Raw genomic sequence first — 20,172 nt, 5'->3', positions numbered from 1 at the left:
AAAGGCCTTGCATTTGGCAGTTCAGAGGTCATTGCTGATTTTGGAGACCCGTAGTTTCAATGGAATGATGAGGAAGGAAGCCAGATTGTTGGGGGCTAAGAAGAAAGTGAAAGGAAAGGTAGCCTTTTGTAGACTGCCCTGTCAGAGGGTTTAGCACAAAGGGCAGAAGGGATATAGGATGACAGTTAATGGGGATGGAAGGATCAAGTGAGGGTTTTGGGGGGATGTTAGAAAGATGGTCACACTTGTAGGCAGTAGGAAATGAGCCAGTAGGCAGAGAGAGATTGAAAACCGCTGATAGATCAGGGATGACAAGAGAGGGCAATCTGTTGGAGAGATGGGACTGATGGGATTCAGGTAGAGGGGTTAGCCTTAGTAAGGTGTAAAGCCACTGTATCAGGTAAAACAGGGTTGAAGGAGGAGAAAGTGCATCTGAGGGATATGAGGAAGAGGGAAGAAAAGGCAGTTCACATAAAATGGCCTCAATTTTTTTTTCTGCAAAATATGAGACAAGATTCTCAGCTGAGAGAGTGGGTGCAGGGAACCATGGGAAGTTTGAGGAGGGATGAGAAACTGTGGAGTGGGAGAGGAAGTTGATAAGGGAGGAATAGTAGGATTGTTAAGCAACAGTGAAGGTCAAGTTGAGTTGTAACTTTCTAGTGGAAACAGTTGCGTTATTTTCTCCGCCTTCCCTCAAGAGCGTGGGTGTAGGAGTGAAGGCAGCAGATGGTGGGAATGACCTGAGGCTGAAGCTTGGCCAGGCATAGTTGGAGATTTAAGGTGGCCAAGGACTCCAGAGAATAGTGTGGAGTTGAATCAGTTTGCCAAGGGGGTCAAGAATGGAAAATAGAGGAGAGAGTGGCTGCTGCAGGGGAGAGAAGGAGTCAAGGATTAGAGGTCATGGTGTGGTTAAAGAATGCGGTTTTGTATGGGAAGGCAGAGGGAGTTGGAAAGCCAAGAGATGATGGTAAGATAAGGCGATTTCAGAATTCTGAAACAGAATTCGCTAGACTGGGAGCTTTGTCGTTTTTAATTTTTTTTAATTAACAAGCATTTATTTTTCTTTCTCTCCATCTCCTCTTTCCTATCCCCTCCCCAGAGCTTTGTAAAACTCTCTTGTTCCTTCTTGAGCTAAAGGACACACAAATCTTCCCTTTCTCCACCAGGTGGCCAGTAATATTAGTGCTAACCTGCCTAACCTGATACTTCTCCCCAATTCAGTCTAATCTAATCAAACCAATCCAGTAAATCTTTTGTAAGTACTCACTATGACAATAATTTAAGTAGTTATTTAAGGCTTAAAAAGAGCGGTAGCAGGGGCAGCTAGATGACGCAGTGGATAGAGCACTGGCCCTGAAGTCAGGAGGACCTGAGTTCAAGTGTGACCTCAGACCAAACACTTGATCCTAGCTGTGTGACCCTGGGCAAGTCACTTAACCCCAATTGCCTAAAAAAAAAAAGGCAGTAGCATGGTACAGTGGTTAGAGACCTTGCCTAGGAGTCAGGCTGACTTGGGTTCAAGCCCAGTTTCTGACACTTAGTTATGAGTCTAAGACTTTTAAGTGTCATTGAAGGTCCCTATCTGGATTAACAGAGGGAGTTCCTGATACCAACATAACCATCATCCTTCCGGGCAAAAAGGTGTGCCTACATATAACTTAACATGCCTTATCTCATGCTTAAGTCTCAGAGGATACAGAGGCAAGTGAAAAAACAGTTCCTGCCCTCAGGGAGCTTACATATCAGCTCCACTGCTCTGCATATAATAGGCACTCTGGGGGAAAAAATGTTTATTGAATTAAGTGATGGAGAAGAGCAATTTGCTAGAGCAGAAGGGGATTCTAGGGCCAGCAAGTAAGTATGCCACTCTTAACTTCACTCACCCCCATTTCTGAGTGGACAGCTTTTTGCACCCAAGCTTTCCCAGCTTTAGCATCCTGGATACACCTAGGTGAGGGCCCCCAATCCTGTCTGGTCAGTCAATAAACATTCATTAAAGCCAGAACTTGAACTCCATCCTTCATTACTCTCTCTCTCTCTCTCTCTCTCTCTCTCTCTCTCTCTCTCTCTCTTCTCTCTCTCTCTCTCTCTCTCTCTCCTCCTCCCTCCCTCCTCCCTCCCTCCCTCCCTCCCTCCCTCCCTCCCTCTCTCTCTCTCTCTCTCTCTCTCTCTCTCTCTCTCTCTCTCTCTCTCTCTCTCTCTCTCTCTCTCCCCTTCCCCCAAGCCCTGAATATTTCTTTGAATGAATTCTTTAATTAGTGAAACATATAATGCAATTGTGGCATTTTATTGGGCAGCTAGGACACGGAAATTCCTAGAGGCAGCCTGAGATGCTCAATTAGGCTTATGGACTTTAAGGTAAAAATTGCAACACTACAAGAAGTGGCTGGCAATTCACTACAGGAGAGAGAGACAGAGCCAGACAGAGAGAAGAGAGAGCTGAACCCAAGCTCTTCTGAACCTCAGCCCAACTTGGTTTTGTAAACCAAATCCAAACAAAATAAAACATGTTTATTTTGACTTTGACTCAATCACAAAATGAATTCTTGACCTTGTGACCACTGGTTTCCACCCTTCTTTCTGTCTTGAGTTTTATATATATATATATATATATATATATATATATATATATATATATATATAGTATATATATATATATGTGTATGTGTATGTGTGTATATATACATATATACTCATATATGTATATATATTAATGTATGTATACATACATATATGTATGAATTTTTGACTTTTCAGACTTGCTACTTGGAACTATTTGCTTTTGGAATACAGGGTAAAGATCTTGCTTCTTGGAAAGGTTTTAAAAATAAACCCAGAAGTTGTGGAAAGTATGTTCTGTTTATTGATTCTCTTCTGAGCCTGAGGAGCTGGGGGGGGGGGTTGGGTGGGGAGGGGAAAGAACTATTTGAAGGAAAGAAAAGGGGTGGGGGGTGGAGTTCTGGTTAATCGGGGCCTCTGGGTTTTGAACAAAGAAGCTTTGTCAAATCCAACTAACCCAACAAAAGCTCCCAGGTTTTTGGCCAAAGGGTGGGAGGAGGACTAGGGCAGGCCAACTTAACCTGGGAGTGAAGGTGTTATGGATTACAGGGCGTTCCAGGCCAACAAAGCATCCTGCAGGTCAAAGCAAGATTTCCAAGTCCCTGCACACGACTGTCCTTTGTTGATCTAATTTGTTTTTGTTAATTCCTGAACTCTGAGTATCCAAATTTCAACCAGGCATTTTGGTAGCTAAGATGGAGAAAAGATAAATGACTACAGTCCAGGGAAATAGAGGATTGTATTGTCTGCCCTTGCTTGTAAATATATACTCTGCTACTGTATTAAGAAACCTTTCTTTCTTTTTTCTTTCTTACTTGCTTTTTCCTTTCCTTTCTTTTTCTCTCTTTTTTCCTTCCTTTCTCCTCTCCTTTTCTCTTCTCTCTTCTCTCTTCTTCTTCTTCTTCTTCTTCTTCTTCTTCTTCTTCTTCTTCTCTCTCTCTCTCTTTCTCTCTCACTTCTCTCTCTCTCTCTCTCTCTCTCTCTCTCTCTCTCTCTCTCTCTCTCTCTCTCTCTCTCTCTCTCTCTCTCTGTCCTCTCTCAGATTAAATCAAGAATAGAGATTGAATTACACTGAATTTCTTCTTGATAGGAAAGTAGCTAGGTGGAAGACCTGAGTTCAAATATGACCCCAGACACTTGTTAGCTATATGACCCTAGGCAAGCTGCTAAACTTCTGTTTACCTCAGTTTCCTTCTCTATAAAGTGAGAATAATAATAGCACCTACCTTACAAGGTTGTTGTGAGGATCAGATAAGATCATTGTAAATCGCTTAACACAGTGCCTTGCACACTTTATAAATATGAGATTTTATTATTGGTTAAAACCACTGCAGTTTGAGTCAGGAAGGCCTGGATAAAACCCAACCTCAGATACCTCCTAGCTGTATGACTTAGTATCTCTTAGTTTCCTCATCTATAAAATGGCTATAATAATAGCCCTTACGTTGCAGGGTTATTGTAAGGATCAAACAGAATAGAATAAGTACATCGATTTTCACATCTCAAAGTGCTGTATAAATGCTAACTAGAATTACTGATATGTTTTGAAAGAACTACATAGCAATATGTGGCATCAGGGCATAAACTTGTGTGTGTATCTATGTCCCCCTTCGAAGTCTGGTGAAACCTATGGACCCTTTCTCAGAATATTTTTTTTAATCCATAAAATGAAATATGCCGCCTTACAAAGGAAACCAGTCGTACTGAAATACAGTTATCAGAATATTAAAAACAACAAACAAAAAGTTTATGGAATCCAGGTCAAGAGTTCCTACTTAGGGAGACAGTACTGTTCAGTGGCAAAAACGCTAGAGATTTAGAGTCAGTGGACCTGGGTTCAAAATTTTGCCTCTACTCCTTAGTATCCTTACATAAATCACTTTTCTCATCTTTAAAATGAAGGGGTTGGACTCCCTGGCCTCAAAATCCCTTGTAGCTACCCCATCCATTTACTCCTTTGATTGAGATGTTGACAGTGATTACTATATCCCTTTTTGCAGCTGAGGAATCTAAGATTTAGGGAAATTAAGTGAGTTGGTTTCAGTCAAATATATCATTAGGAAGTGAGTCAGGACTAGAACTCAGGTCACTGGGTCCTCATTCAGGGACTATTCCCTTGTGACAATGGTTTCTAGTCATTTTTTCTATGAAATGTTATGTATGTTGTTGATAATTCTTCGTTCTGTTATATGCCAACCCTATATTCCAGAGAAAAATCCAGCTTGCTATAGGAAATAGTTGTTTTTATTTGATGGTCTATTGTCTGTGAAGATTTCATGTAGGATTTCTGCATCTGTGTTTTTGAGGAAAACTTGAGTATAATTTTCTTTCTTCTTAACCAGAATCTGATACCAAAACTGTATTTGCCACATGAGTTTTATGGTAGACCATCCTTTCCTACAAGACTTAATATAACATAATATAACATTTTCTTCAAAAATTTGGAAAAACCCTCTAATGAATTCATCAGGCACAGGTGACTTTTAAAGGGAGCTGATTATTACTTAAGTTTTTCTACTTCTGCTGCATTCTCTCTTTTCTGTTGTGTCAGTCTCGTGTTCTGTTTTGTCCTTTTTTTGGGGGGGGAGTACTAATTCACTTCCATTTGCTTTCTGAACCTGTTAGTTTACAAATATTGTATATATAAATAGACCTCTGTATATTATATACTTGAAAATATGTTCCCCATTTAAAGAAATGACTTTCATATTAGAGATTATATCTCCATTTTTACTCTTGAGTCTATTGATTTAAATACATTTTTTGAATTATATTTTTCTCCTCTTTTGCTTAACTGGGCTAATGGTTTAGCAATGTTATTTTTTAAAAATAATTATTGTTTTAGTTGATTGTATTTTTTGTGTCTTTGTTTTGTTTTACACTCCCCCCCCCCAACTTAGTATTATTATTTTCCTCTCCCACTTTAATTTATCATGTTCTGAATTTGGAGCCTTTTTAAAAAGTGTTGTTGGGAACTTGAATTCCTTTTGCTTATTGTTTATTTCTACTTTTATTGAGCTGAGGCTCTGAGAATGTGATACATAGAATTCTGTCAATTTATATGTACAAAGCATATCTTTGTAACTGACTATATCATAGTTTTGGGAATTATCATGTGTACTTTGAAAAGAAAGTGTCTTCTCTTTTTCTGCCATTAAATTCTTAACATATTTTAGTCAACAAACTAAATAATAATAATAAATAAAATAATAAAATTAAACATATTATGTGCCAGTCATGGCACATGCTGGGGATACAAATGAAAATAAAAAGAAACATCGTTTGCCCTCAGAGAGCTCATAATCTAATTTAAACTCTTCCAGTTTAATTCTAGGCTTAAACTGGTTGTTACAAAGCATTTGTCCAGCCAGGTTCACTTTCAAATGCAGCCTGGCAGCTGGACAGTCACTCCTTATTTGCAGGACGCTTCAGGGTTGAATGCCTTATTAGGTGATTTTTGTTGTTTAGGCATTTTTGGTTGAGTCTGACTCTTCATGACTCATTTGAGGTTTTCTTGGCAAAGGTACTGGAGTGATTTGCCATTTACTTCTCCAGCTCAATTTGCAAATGAGGAAACTGAGGCAAACACGGTTAAGTGACTTGTTCAGGGTCACATAGCTAATAAGTGTCTGAGGCTGGATTTGAACTCACAAAGATGAGTCCTCCTGACTCCTGGCCCCGTACTTCACCACCTGGCTGCCCCTTTTCTAGATTTAGCTGCCGTCGTACTCTAGTGTGGACTCCATTTCTTGCACCTATCAAGTTCTCAAAGGCTCTGTATGCACTAAGTTGAAATGAAGATAGAAGTAGGAAAAAAAAAGGCAGCCTAATCCCTGACCCAAGTGTGCCTCCTGCATGTGCTCATTGCCTAGTCCTGTGGCAAGTGAACAAATGCTTTTGACAGTTGCTTTGAGTTTGAAGTACTTGTCCCCAGGCATGGAAGGGAGAGTAAACCCTGACTTGGGACAACATTTGTATATTTTGGTTCTTCCTTTTCAGTACACATCCCTTTGTAAAAGCCAATTGAGGGTAATTGGTAAAAGTGATATTGAGGCAGTAATCACTAGCAGTTGATATTAGGAGGGAACACACTGGAATGGGGGCTTGAGCCAGTAGAATTAGAAAGACACCACCAGCCCCTCAGGGGTCATCCCTAGGATGCTAAAGGGGAGATGTAACCAACCTTGCTGTAGGGGCCTGACCTGCTAATATGTGCATCAGTTGGGAGAATAAGTCTAGAGTTTGTAGGAACTACGTGTTTATTCTGCCAGAAATGGAGTGATGGAGGCAGAGTATTGTGTGGAGCGAGAGCTGCCTCAAAGTTAGAAAGACCTGGGTTCCTGTCCTCTCTCTGATCCATACTGGCTTCGTGATCCTGGACAAGTCACAGCCTCTCAGTGTAACTCCAGATGTCTATGACCATAGGCTTTCTCTCCTTTTTGGTAGAGGTGGTTCCTTACACCAATGAAAAGATAGGTCCGAACCCCTCAAATGGAATGTCCATCAGTTGCATCATTCTTGACTTTCCACCAGTTTTTTCCCCCCACAGGATTGTCATGAGAATACATCTTATAAATTTTAAAGTGCTCCATAATTATGAGCTATCATTGCTATTGTTTGGGTGCTAATTCTTTTGTTTCCTAGCTCCCTTTAATCTCCTCTCAACAGCTGTCCACCCTGGGCATCCTGCCATTTGCCCTCTAGTACCTCCCTTCTTCTGACCCTCCTCACCAGGCCATGCTCCTTCCTGCCCTGGGGAAGTTAATCTACCAGGTTGCCCAAGGAGGAGCAGACTGACCCAGGTAAGAAGCATAATGCCCAGGCTAATGAGTAGTAGCTTCAAATTCTTGAGTGGCCACTGGGCTTCCATCCCAGGGAGATCCAGTCTTAGAAAAAGGGGGAAAAAATGTTATCATTGCCCTATAGCTCCACGCATCTTCCCCCAACGCCTCAGACAAAAACTCCCTTCACTGACCATCTCTCCCCTATTTGCCTTATTGCCCCTCCTTGGAATGTAAGTTCCCTGAGGACAAAAATTGTCTCATTTTTGTATTTATATCCCCAGTGCCTAGCTTGGTACCTGGAACATAGTAAGTTCTTAATAAATTCGTCTTGACTAACTATTTGGTGAATTATAGTCACTTAAATGTTTTTTTCATTTGTTCATTCATTCATTTGGGCCATCCAAATTTAGTATCTTCTTTGGATTGCACAGGCTGGTTTCTCATTTCATCACCTGAGCCCATAAATCTGGCTGATGTTATTATATCAAGGCTATGCTTACCTGGTGCCATAGTACAAACAGAGCCTGACAAGGGAAGGCTTGTTCTTCTGGAATTCAGGATGTCTAGGCTGCCCCACCCCTTCTCCTGGCTCTATAGCTGGCTATGGAGTCAGAAGAATCAAAATGTGGGTATGCCAAAGGGCAAAGGGAAGAAATGAGATGCGGACTGACAGCGGCTTGTGTAAAAAGGCCTTCTTAAGATCACGAATACCTGGGAAGGAGAACTCAGGTTCACTTTGGGGGAATTTCGTGTCTTTGGCTCATAGCCAGCACCAGGAAAACCTGAGGAAAGCACTTAGAAAAGAGATCACTGAAGCGTGGGATGCTAATACCAACTCTCCTTGCAAGCACACTGTTGGCAAAATTAGCAGGTAGTTTTATTGAGGTCCAAGAAAAGCAAAATGACTCACCGCTGAGAGGGATTAGGGTTGTTCCTTTGGCCCTAGGCCAGCATCTGGAACAATGGATGGCAGCTGCAGAGAGGTAGATTTAGAGTTAATGGGAGGGGAAAGTTTCCTAGCAATTAAAACTGCTGGAGGGAATAGGTTTCTCCTCAGTGGAGGTCTTCAGAGACTGGGTGACCATTTGTTGTGAACGTGGGAGTAGGGGATTCGTTTTCTATGTGGTACGGCCGCCGAGGTCGCTTCCAGTGGTGATATTCTCTAACTCATTAGATATAAAGACAGCATCCAATGAACAACCCTTACTCAAAGGTCCAGGTAGGTCACCCACAGTCGGGACTGAGCAGAGCTCCCAACAAGCTTTGCTTCTCTTGGTTACTTTCATGAGCTTCACTACCTGGGCTTCGCAATCAGCTAATCAATCACCAACTGCTTTTTCTAGACGCTGTACTGGCATTGGGGTCACAATAAGGTTCCTGCCCACAAGGAGCAGGTTTGGGAAAACAGCATATACGGAATGAGATTAGCTCTGATTTATCCTGCTTGTATCTTGATTGTACATGGTTATTTCTATCTAGTTTATCCCACTCACAGCCTTTCTTTGTATCCCCAGCACTTAGCAAAGTGCCTGATATGTAGTAGGTGCTTAATAAATCTAGTTAACCTTTTATATCCAGCATTTAGCACAGTGCCTGGAAGATTATAAGCACTTAAAAAATGAAAGTTGATTTTTTTTTTGCTTTTCTTTGTATCCCCAGTGCTTAGCACTAGCATATAATAGGTGCTTAATAAATGCTCATTGATGGGGTTTTTTGGGAGGACTTTTCTCTATATCCCTAGTGCTTAGCACATAGTAGGTGCTTAATACATGCTAATTGATGTGGGGTTTTTTTTCTTTGCCAGATTTGAACTCAGAAAGATGAATTTTCCTGATTCCAAGCCCAGTGCTGTATCCACTGCACCACCTAGCTGCCCACATAGTAGGTGCTTAATAGTAATTTTAGGGGAAAGAAGGCCAGGGGAGTGGTGGTGCTGAAATCAGAGGAAAAGGCCTGAAGGTAGAGCTTTACTTAAATTTTGAGAAAAAACAAACAAACAAACCAGAGATTCTACAAGGTAAAAAGTAAGGAAGAAATGAAAGTTCTACAGAGGACTCAGTTTACAGTGTCCGAAATCATTCCCTAATATTAAGGGAGGAATCTGGGTGACCAAAAATAGCCCCATCCTAGAGATGGCTATTTTCTGTCACTCATAGTCGCGGGACTAGAAAGCAGCAGACCACTCAGTTATTTAGATGGATGGAGTGTGTGTGGTATGCTGGCCCTCCAGGGTATAGAGTAGAGGCAGAAGAGGGGGTGTTGGGAGGGAAAGTGTGAAAGGCGTTGTGTTGGAGAGGCCTAGGAGTGTGTATGTAAGTGTATGTGTATATTTATGTAGGTATAGGTGTAGGTGTTGGGATGTGGGTTGAGGACAGGTGGAGCTTCTGTCTCTGTGGTTGCTGGGCAGTGAGCCTAGGTTTATGTTAGTATGAATGAGCTGGGTGAGGAGAGATTAGAGAGACCTTGGCCAAAACTTGGGGAGCCATGACCCCTCACTATGGATCCTTGAAGGATTGGGCACCATCTGAGCATGAGAGTCAGTGGACTGTTAGGAGCAGATGTGATATATAGAGAGCCATGGACTTGAACCCAGAGGGCCTGAATTCAAGCCCTACTTCAGATATTTACTGGCTATGTGGTCCAGGATTAGTGTCACTTAAACAATAGCTAACATTTGTATAAAGCATTTTTCTGTTTTGGAGAAAATTGGGGATAAGTGACTTGTCCAGGGTCCTATTGCTAGTATCTAAGGCTGGATTTGAACTCAGGACCTCCTAACTCCAGGGCCAGTGCTCTATCCATTGCACCAACTAGCTGCCCCATAAAAAGTATTTTACACACAGTATCTCCTAAGATCCTCATGACAACTCTGAAAGGTGGATGCTATTATCTTGATTTTTACAGGTGAAGAAATGAGCTTGCAAAGAGGCAAATGACACTCCCAGGCTCAGACAAGCTACACGTTATGTGAGAAAGAGCATGAACTGCTGTATTCCCGACTAAGTCTAGTCATCCACACGCAAGTCTCCGAGCACACTGACTGAGCCTTCTCACCTAAGACACGTCTAACCTCCATGAGTACAACAGAACCCTTGCTGTTAGTTCAGAAACATGAGCTGGTCAAAGCTATCTATAGTCATATAAAAAAATGCTCTAAATCACTATTAACTAGAGAAATGCAAATTAAAACAACTCTGAGGTACCACCTCACACCTATCAGATTGGCTAATATGACAAAAAAAGAAAATGTTGAATGGGATGTGCAAAACTGGGATGCTAATGTATTGTTTTTGGATTTTTTATGTGTGTGTTTTTTTTAGGTAACTGGGGTTAAGTGATTTACCCAGGGTCACACGATTGGCAAGTATCTGAAGCCAGACTTGAACTCAGGTACTCCTGACTCCAGGGCTGGTGCTCTAGCCACTTTACCACCTAGCTGCCCCATTAATGCATTGTTAGTGGAGTTGTGAACTGATCCCATCGTTTTGAAGAAGAATTTGGAATTACGCCCAAAGGGCTATAAAACTGCATCCACTCTGATCCAGCAATACCACTACTAGTCTATATCCCAAAGACATTCACCCCCCCCAAAAAAAAAAGAGAGAGAAAAGGACCTACTTCTACAAAAATATTTATAGTAGCTCTTTTTGTGGTGGCTAAGAATTGGAAATCAAAGGAATGCTCATCAATTGGGGAATGCAAGATGATTTCAGAAAAACCTGGAAAGACTTACATGAACTGATGCAAAATGAATTGAACAGAACCAGGAGAATGTTATACACAGTAACAGCAATATTGTTCGATGAAGAATTGTGAATGACAGCTATTCTCAGCAATGCAATGATCCAAGACAATTCCAAAGGACTAATGATGAAGCATACTGTCCACCTCCAGAGAAAGAACTGATGTTGACTGAATATAGACTGAAACATACTATTTTTCACTTTCATTCTTTTTCTTTTGAGTCTTATACAAAAAAATGACTAATATGGGAATGTTTTACACAATTGCTCATGTAAAAAAATAATTATGAATGTTAAAAAAAGAAAAAGAAACATGACCTGGGAGATCTTGGGGTTTATTTTAAACTCGTTGATATTAAATAGTTAAATGAGAAATGCCAAGAGGATTAAGTAAAATTTCTGTGGAAAAACATCAGATGAAACTGGAGTTGTCACGATGGAAGCAATGCTAGGTTCAGCTAATGCCCACGTCCAAGGCCACTGGCAACATGCTGCCTTTTTGTTTAGCAAAGATAGTGGGACTTAGTGAGTTCCAAAGAAAGCATTCTGCATAAGGGAGCAAGCTCCATACTACACAACTAAGCTGTTGTTCCATTTGAGAGGGAGAAACAGCCTCTCAGTGCCCAGGAGTAGAGACAAAGCCGTCATCTGTGCAGGGAACTTGCCTGGGTAGAAAAAAATGATACAGAGAGGACTTGAGCCAGCATATGACATAGCTCCTGGATTTCAATATCACAGTATCAATCAATCAACAGCCTTTTATTAAGCATTGTCAAGAAAAACCCATGGATAGCTGGTCCACAGGGTCTTAAAGAGTTGGATACATCTGAACACAAAATGGCACTACTAAGAAAGTAAAAGTCGTAGTCCCCATCCACAGAGGAGACAACAGGCAAACAACTCTGTTTATATAAAATATATACAGGGTAAATGAGAGGTAGTTCCAGAGGGAAAGCATTGACCACTCGTGGGACTGGGAAAGACTTCTTGCAGAAAGTGGGACTTTAGGTGAGTCTTTAAGAAAGACAGGAGGTAGAGGAAAAGAGGGAAAACATTCCAAGGTTGGAGGATGGCCGATGAAAAGATAAGGATTTGTGTGCCAGGAACAGCAAGAAGTAGCTGATCTTCCAGACTCCAAATCTAGTGCTCTATTCAGTGTCCCACCTAGCCACCTCAGCATCATACTTTTATACCAGATAAGACCTGTGTGATGGGGTGGTTCCAAGCAATAGTCATTCATGGCTAAGAATCTGCTCTTCTTTGAGGCACTAGTTCAAGACAGTCTCGTGTACACTGAGACACTCAGGATTTAATTGTAGCTGGGTAGCTCCCTATGGGAAGGGGGGACCCTAACAAAGAAGAGAGAGAGAGAGAGAGAGAGAGAGAGAGAGAGAGAGAGAGAGAGAGAGAGAAGTCAAACCCTAAACAATAGCATCTTGAGGTTAAGTTGGTCACTCATTGCTTGAGCGATGATCTTCTAGTTATCCTTCATCCATTAAACTGAGGCTAATGAAATGGTTGATCTATAAATCGGTTTATGTGAAATTCAAACCTTAAGTAAATACCAGATCTTGAAAAGAACAAGATCCAGATCAGAGTTCACATGCGCCATTCTCTTCATTCCATTGGTTGAAAGTACAGGAGATGAAAAATGCCACCCTCCTCTTCTGGGCACCTCCTGTGAACTCTTTAACTTTCTGTGTTGGGTACAAACTCTGGGTCCTGGGTTACAGGACTACCAGGGGAGGTCCACGCTCAGTTTCCAAAGGGTGCTGAGAACTTGGAGCCGAACCAAAGGATAACCAGTGATGAGGATCCTGAAGACCATGCCACATGAGAATAAATCACTAGAACTGGGAGCGGAACTTTTTCCCCCTGGACAAGAGGAAGCGTGTTTTATTTTAAGTCTCTTTATTTTCACTTTCACAGAGGTTCCAAATGCCTTGTCTTCTGCTCTCATCATTTTCCAACTCTCTTCCTCTTTCTGGGTCCTTTAAATGCATATGATTTTCTGTGGTGGTTGCATGGGTGCTACAGATCCACATGTAGCTTGGGTTTTCTCCATGTATCCAGGCTCCCTTAAGGCCCGTATATCCTTGCAAAGAACAAGCCCAAGAACCCCTCCAGAAATGGGAACCATTTCTGAGATACCAACTTGACTGTGCCTGCCGCTGCTACAATGATGAACCTGTGGACCCTAGGCAGAACCAGGACCAAAAGTGTCATCATCTGTGGGACGACAAGAACCTCGGACAAGAGACTCTGTACCTTTTATTTTTTAAAAAATTATTTTCATTTATCAAACTTTATTTTACTTTTAAATTTTATTAAAATTTTTATTTTAAAAATTATATTTTTTTCTCCCTCTCCCCTTTCACCCATTGAAAAAGAAAAAAGAAAGGAAGAAAAAAATAAAGAACCCTTATGTCATATATGCATAATCAAGCAAAGCAAGTTCCCAGCTAATTGGGGGGTTTGGGAGGAGAATCTTTACTGCTTGCCAGTTTCTCTAATAAAGGTCACATCCCCCACCCCCAATATTTTGTACAATCAATAAAAAAGCAATTTTCTCTCCCTGCTACATCTCCAGCCCACAATTAAAAAAATACTAAAGCCCTTGTAATAAATATTCCAGTAGAATGTAAGCTTCTTGAGAGCAAGGATTGTCTGCTATGGTCAAACTGGATCTTTTTCCCAGAGGGGTCCCAGGGGAGCATAGCCAACTGAACCTAACCAAAACTTGGTTTCCTTTTTTCATCTCTACTTTGTCACTGCTCCTGCCTATTGGCTCTAGTCTGGCATTGACGATCCAGCGATAAGTGGTGGACAGAGCCATTGTTACCAGATTCCTCAGCTCTCCTATTCTCCTGTCCTCACTTGGCAGTTGTTCTTTCAGCCATATAAGTGGTTGCGATGCTTCCTTGCTCTAGGGCTCTGGGCATTCTCTGAGACTGATCTGTAGACTGGTAGCCTTTCTTCATTGTTTAGAACCCCCCACCCCACCGGGTATTTGGGTCAGCCCTCCACAGCCAAGGACTCTACCTTTCATCCCTCACCACTACAGAAGTCTCTCCAACCTCTGCAGAAACTTAGAGACCTTCTCTCCGTAGTCTTGGAAAAAGTAGGTGATGATTATGATGATAATGAAGATGATGATGATGATGGTGATGGTGGTGGTGATGATGGTGATGACAGCTAGCTTTTATATAGTGCTTTAAGGTTGGCAAAGGACTTTACAAATATCTCATTTTATCTTCACAACAACCCCGGTAGATAGGTACTATTATTATCCCCATTTTATAGATGAGACAAACAGAAGTTAAGTAAAGTGTCCAGGGTCACAAATTGAGCAAATGTGTAAGATCTGGAGGGAGCAGGGGTTACTAAGGCAGCATGATGCAGCGGAAAAAATGTTGGATTAGAGTCCAAGGGTCTGGGTTTAAAGATCCTTCCAAGTTCACTGAACTCATGCAGATTCTTCATCTCTCTGACTTTCATCTGTAAATTGAAGGCATTGGGCAAGAAGTCCTTCCCGCCTCTCAATCTGTGGTCTTTCCTCTAACACACATAGTATTCACAGGGATCTTAGTTCTGGACCTAGTTCTGGAGCCAGTTCTGGAGCTCAGAAACCATTTAAGCCAATCCTTCTCATTTTACAGATAAGGAAGCAAGCCAAGGACTAGAGGTTAAATTACATGCCCCAAGGTCACACAGGTAATAAATGTCAGGGCTGGAACTGGAACCCAGGTCCTCTGATTCCATGGTTTCTGTTTCCCTCATTGTACCAAACTGTCTTCCAAGATGCTCTGTCGAGCAACAAGAATTTATTGGGTGACTATTGTCCAAAATCATTGCAAACTTCCTCTTTGAGACTTGGCTGGACTTTTTTCCCCTACAAAACAGTAGAGTGGGGGGTGTGGGAGAGTGGAGCAGAAAGGCTGGTCTCAGAGGTTAGTGGCAGAGATTCTTGGAGCTCACCTAGAACAATGACAACAGTCAGCACTTAAACAAAAGTGCCCTGTGATCTCCTTAACCTTATAACCACCTGTACTGTAGCCAGTAGTGTAAGGAAAGAAATTATTTACTCTGAAAATGAATATGCTATTACAGTTAAATAATTTGTACACAGTGTTAAATGATTTGCTTACTAAAGGGGACAGTACATTCCAGGAATTCTGTACACTAATGAAATCATGGATCTAGACCAAAAAGAAAACAAGCAAAAAAACCAAAACAAAACCCTAAAACATTTTCCTCGCTAATAAGGATGAATTAGCATTTTGGGTTTTTTCCCTTCTTCAAATCTGATCTCAGTCACTTACTAGCTGTGTGACTCTGGGTAAGTCACTTAACCTCCATTTACTTCAATTTCCTCAACTATAAAATGAGGATAATAATACCACCTCCCTCGCAGAGTTGTTGTGAGAATCAAGTGAGATAAAATTTGGAAGAAGCGCTTTGCCACCTATATGAGTGCTCGTTTCCTTTCCTTCCTTCCTTCCTCTCTCTGTTTCTCTCTCTCTGTCTCTCCCCCTGTCTGTCTCTCTCTCTCTCCCCCTGTCTGTCTCTGTCTCTGTCTCTGTCTCTCCTCCTGTCTGTCTTCATCTCTGTCTCTGTCTCTCTCCCCCTGTCTGTCTCTGTCTCTCTCTCTCTCTCTTTCTCCCCCTTTCTTTCTCTATCTCACCCAGACTGGAAGTACATCCCCTCATGGTCCCAGGCCTGGAATTGCCAATCTCATGATTGGCACAAGAGCTTTAATCTGCTTCGTTTTTCCAACATAGGCCTGTTTGCATCTCCTTAGGCAGCCTGGTGGTCCCCCATTCCTGGGAGGCTCGCCATATTGGTGTCAGAGTTATTGCAGACACCAGATTGGTATGGCTTCCCTATTACAGTGTAGACCTTCTAGCCACTGTACCACCTAGGTGCTCCAGGGCTTAATTTATTCACCTGTAAAATGAGGGGTTTAACATGTTTTAAAAAAATGTTTTCACAAGCAACTGGGAAATAAGAAATACAGGAAATGGGGTACCAAAGTCTATCCTGCTCTACAGGAAAATAGAAGGGGAAGGGGATAAGAGAAGGGAGGGGGGAGAGATAGAAGAGAAGGCAGACCAGGGGAAGGGGTATTCAGAATGCGTGCCATCTTGGGGTGGGGGGAGGGGTGAGAAATTTGGAACTCAAAAACTTGTGGAAGTGAATATTGAAAACTAAAAATAAATTTATATTAAAAAAATAAGATGCAAAAAAATGAGGGGTTTAAACTAGATGATGTTTAAACCAATTTCCAGCTTTAAATCTTTGATGAAAGTTAGGATTCAAGGCATGAAGGAATTAGCATTAAGTGGGAGCAGACGCAAGTTTTACTTGCTGCCTTAACAACTGTTTTCAAACTGTTATTATGTGCCTACAGTGACTAAACTTACTTACCTCTATGTTTTGGAGTGTCCCCTGGCTCTGGTCCACTATGTGTACAGCTCACTGCACCTTTTATTGGGGTGCTCCCCAGGTCTTGGGGCCTGTGAATGCTGCAGATGATAAACATGTGGAGATGCTGAGCATGGAGGTTCCTAGCTTGCCCTGCAATGTACTTGCTGGCTTCATAGCCTTTCTAACCCATCAGGTGTTATAATTGCCTCTGCAGTTACCAGGAGTTCAGCTTTACCATGTCCATAAATTCTGCCTTGGGATATCAAAATCTTGACCTTTTAGATAACCACACCAGTTTTACACCTTGGTCTGCTTTTGAACCTCTTGTTCTATTGCAACCCTACTCATCCTTTTATAAACCACAGCACTGGCTTATTCCCACCATCTACCTTCTCCACCCTGATTGAGTTCTGCTCAGTGATGCTGAAAAGCAAGTCAACTCTCACTTCCATGCATATGGCTTCCAAACTGACCTATCCAGCCCTCCTCTTCCTGCTCCTCCTCCTCTTCCTCCACATCCTTCATCCCCTCCAATATTCTACCTCCTTTCTTCTCTTCACTTTCATATTCTTCTCTGTCTTCTCCTCCTTTCTGGATTGGAAGGGACCTCAGAGTCCATCTCATCCATCCCAGTTGTACCTGAAGAGAAATAGCATAACATAAGGGTTTTCCTCCAGCATCCCTCCACACCCTCCACTTGTACATCTTGAATCCCATCTCTGTAAAAAAAGAATTTGTGAATTTACACACCAAAAGTCCCTAATCTTGCTTCCATTTAGAAATCAAGTTACCTCATCTTGTATCCTGGTTTATATCCTGTTAATTGTTTGCTTTTAATGCATAAATTTTCCTGGTTCAAAATTATGAACCTTGTTACTCCTTTCTTTCTTACCCTTTTAGCTCTATTAATTGGGCTCTTGCTTTGCCGCCTGTGACCAAACCCCTGCCTCATAACAGTATTCCCAGTATTGAGAATGCCCAGTAACTATTTCCAGTATGTCTTATTCTCTAAAGCCTGAGTCACTCATTACCTTGTGGCCCAACCCTATTCCTTAGTTTCTTTAAGACTTTAGCCCAGAATTTTGTTGTCTTGTATTTTCTCAATCATCAGATACTAGTAGCTTAAATGATGTCATAAGGTAGCGTGGAACACTTAAAAGAACACAGGACTAATGCTCAGTAGACCCAGGTTCAAATTCTGCCTTACAGATGCTTAGTGGAAAGAGGGCTAGGCTTAAAGCCAAAAGACCTGGATTTGAATCCCATCTTTGCACTTTCTAGCTATGGGATGCTAGGAGAGAATTGTGGAAATTGTGTGAAACAAACTGATGTCTCCATCTTGCAAAACTGACTCCATTTTGAAACCAAAGTTTCACTTTCCTGTAAATTCTACCTGCTTGCTAATTGTAGGAATTAAGGAGGATCCTCTTTCACATCCGGAAAAGTCCACCTGCTCATTCTTCCCCCTCCCAACTCTTGAAACTCACTCGTCCGCCTCCCAACTTGGAAACTCCCTTGTCTTTCCTCTTTAGAAACTGGATTACCGGGTAGCTGTGCGCTCTTCCACCCAGCGTGCACTTGCCTCCCCCCTGCCTCCAGGTGCGGCACCACCTCCTCTCTCTTAAGGGTTTAAACTTGCCACTTCAAAGTTCGCCATGGATGATAATATTGCTGCTCTCCTTGTTGACAATGGTTCTGGAATGTGCAAAGCTGGCTTTGCAGGAGACGATGCCCCTAGGGCTGTCTTCCCTTCCATTGTTAGGCGCCCCAGACATCAGGGTGTGATGGTGGGTATGGGCCAGAAAGACAGCTATGTGGGGGATGAGGCCCAGAGCAAGAGAGGTATTCTGACCCTGAAGTACCCCATTGAACATGGTATTGTCACCAACTGGGATGACATGGAGAAGATCTGCCATCATACTTTCTACAATGAGCTCCGTGTGGCCCCTGAAGAGCACCCTGTGCTGCTTACACAAGCCCCCCTGAACCCCAAAGCCAACAGAGAAAAGATGACTCAGATTATGTTTGAGACCTTCAACACCCCAGCCGTGTATGTTGCCATCCAGGCTGTGCTGTCCCTGTATGCCTCTGGTCATACCACTGGTATTGTGATGGACTCTGGTGATGGTGTGACCCACACTGTGCCCATCTATGAAGGTTATGCCCTTCCCCACGCCATCCTCGGTCTGATTCCGGCTGGCCGTGATCTGACGGACTACCTCAGGAAGATCCTGACTGAGAGGGGGTACAGTTTCACTACCACAGCTGAGAGGGAAATCGTGCGTGACATCAAGGAGAAGCTGTGTTATGTCACCCTAGACTTTGAGCAGGAGATGGCCACTGCTGCATCTAGCTCCTCTCTGGAAAAGAGCTATGAGCTTCCCGATGGTCAGGTTATCACCATTGGCAATGAGAGGTTCCGATGCCCAGAAGCTCTCTTCCAGCCATCTTTCTTAGGTATGGAATCCTGTGGAATCCATGAAACTACCTTCAACTCAATCAAGAAGTGTGATGTTGACATCCGTAAGGATTTGTATGCCAATACTGTATTGTCTGGTGGTACCACCACGTACCCAGGCATTGCTGACAGGATGCAGAAGGAGATTGCAGCCCTAGCTCCCAGCACGGTGAAAATCAAGATCATTGCCCCACCTGCCCGTAAATACTCTGTCTGGATTGGAGGCTCCATCCTGGCGTCTCTTTCTACCTTCCAGCAGATGTGGATCAGCAAGCAGCAGTATGATGAATCTGGGCCTTCCACTGTCCACCGCAAATGCTTCTAAATGGACTGTTTGTGGTTTTTATTTTTTTTTTTGTCAAAGGGTGTGACATGATAATTGCCCCTCCCCAAAAAAAGAGATGAGATTGGCATGGCTTTATTTGGTTGGTTTTTTGTTTGTTTTTTGGGGGGTTTTTTGGCGCTTGACTCAGGATTTAAAAACAGGAACGGTGAAGGTAACGAGCAGTCTAAGTATGTTGGAGGCAAACATCCCCAAAGTTCTACAATGCATCTTCAGGACTCTGATTGTACATTTGTTATTTTTTTTTTAAATAATCATTCCAAATATTGTGTGATGCATTGTTACAGAGTTACTAGCCTCTATGAAGGCTGTCCTCTGCTAGAGCAAAGGAGCTAGGTAACAAAAATCCAGATGGGGAGGGGGGAGGGAGGGAAGGTACTAGTACTGCTTTACATGTAAATTATGTAATCCTTTTAAAAAAAAACTTTTTGTATGTTCCGCCTTAATACGTGTTCCTTTTTTTTTAATTGTCAGCCATAATGGACAGCCCCCTAAATTCCCTCCCTGCCCCCAACATAGATGTGAATGAAGACTTTACGATCTCTCTGTGAGTTTTATGAGATTGCTGCCAGTACTTGGGGGAGGGGAGGAGCTTTACCTGTACACTGACTTAAGACCAGTTTAAATAAAAGTGCACACGTTAAAGAAAAAAAAAAGAAATTAGATTACCGGGGCAGTTGGGTGGCGCAGTGGATAGAGCACCGGCCCTGGATTCAGGAGGGCCTGAGTTCAAATCCGGCCTCAGACACATAACACTTACTAGCTGTGTCACCCTAGGCAAGCCACTTAACCCCATTGCCTAACCAAAAAAAAAAAAAAAAGAAAGAAAGAAATTGGATTACCTAATCTTGTATCCTG

At 42.2% G+C, this 20,172-nt stretch overlaps 1 long non-coding RNA gene and 1 pseudogene across 1 annotated transcript; both read left to right on the top strand.

Annotated features, from left to right (window-relative positions):
* The first annotated feature begins 8,411 nt into the window (after positions 1-8,411).
* LOC144454529 (uncharacterized) lies at positions 8,412-13,437 on the top strand. The gene is made up of 3 exons (XR_013482994.1): positions 8,412-8,562; positions 9,148-9,224; positions 10,248-13,437. It is a non-coding gene; the product is annotated as an uncharacterized LOC144454529 (long non-coding RNA).
* Positions 13,438-18,044: 4,607 nt separating this feature from the next.
* On the top strand, positions 18,045-19,311 carry LOC110205635 (actin, cytoplasmic 1 pseudogene; annotated as a pseudogene).
* Positions 19,312-20,172: the final 861 nt, after the last annotated feature.

Source organism: Phascolarctos cinereus, unplaced genomic scaffold (assembly GCF_003287225.1).
Source record: "Phascolarctos cinereus isolate Bilbo 61053 unplaced genomic scaffold, phaCin_HiC Scaffold_1;HRSCAF=81, whole genome shotgun sequence".
Classification (NCBI taxonomy): domain Eukaryota; kingdom Metazoa; phylum Chordata; class Mammalia; order Diprotodontia; family Phascolarctidae; genus Phascolarctos; species Phascolarctos cinereus.
Note: the sequence above shows the minus strand (reverse complement) of the source record. Positions and strands in the feature narration are given on the sequence as shown.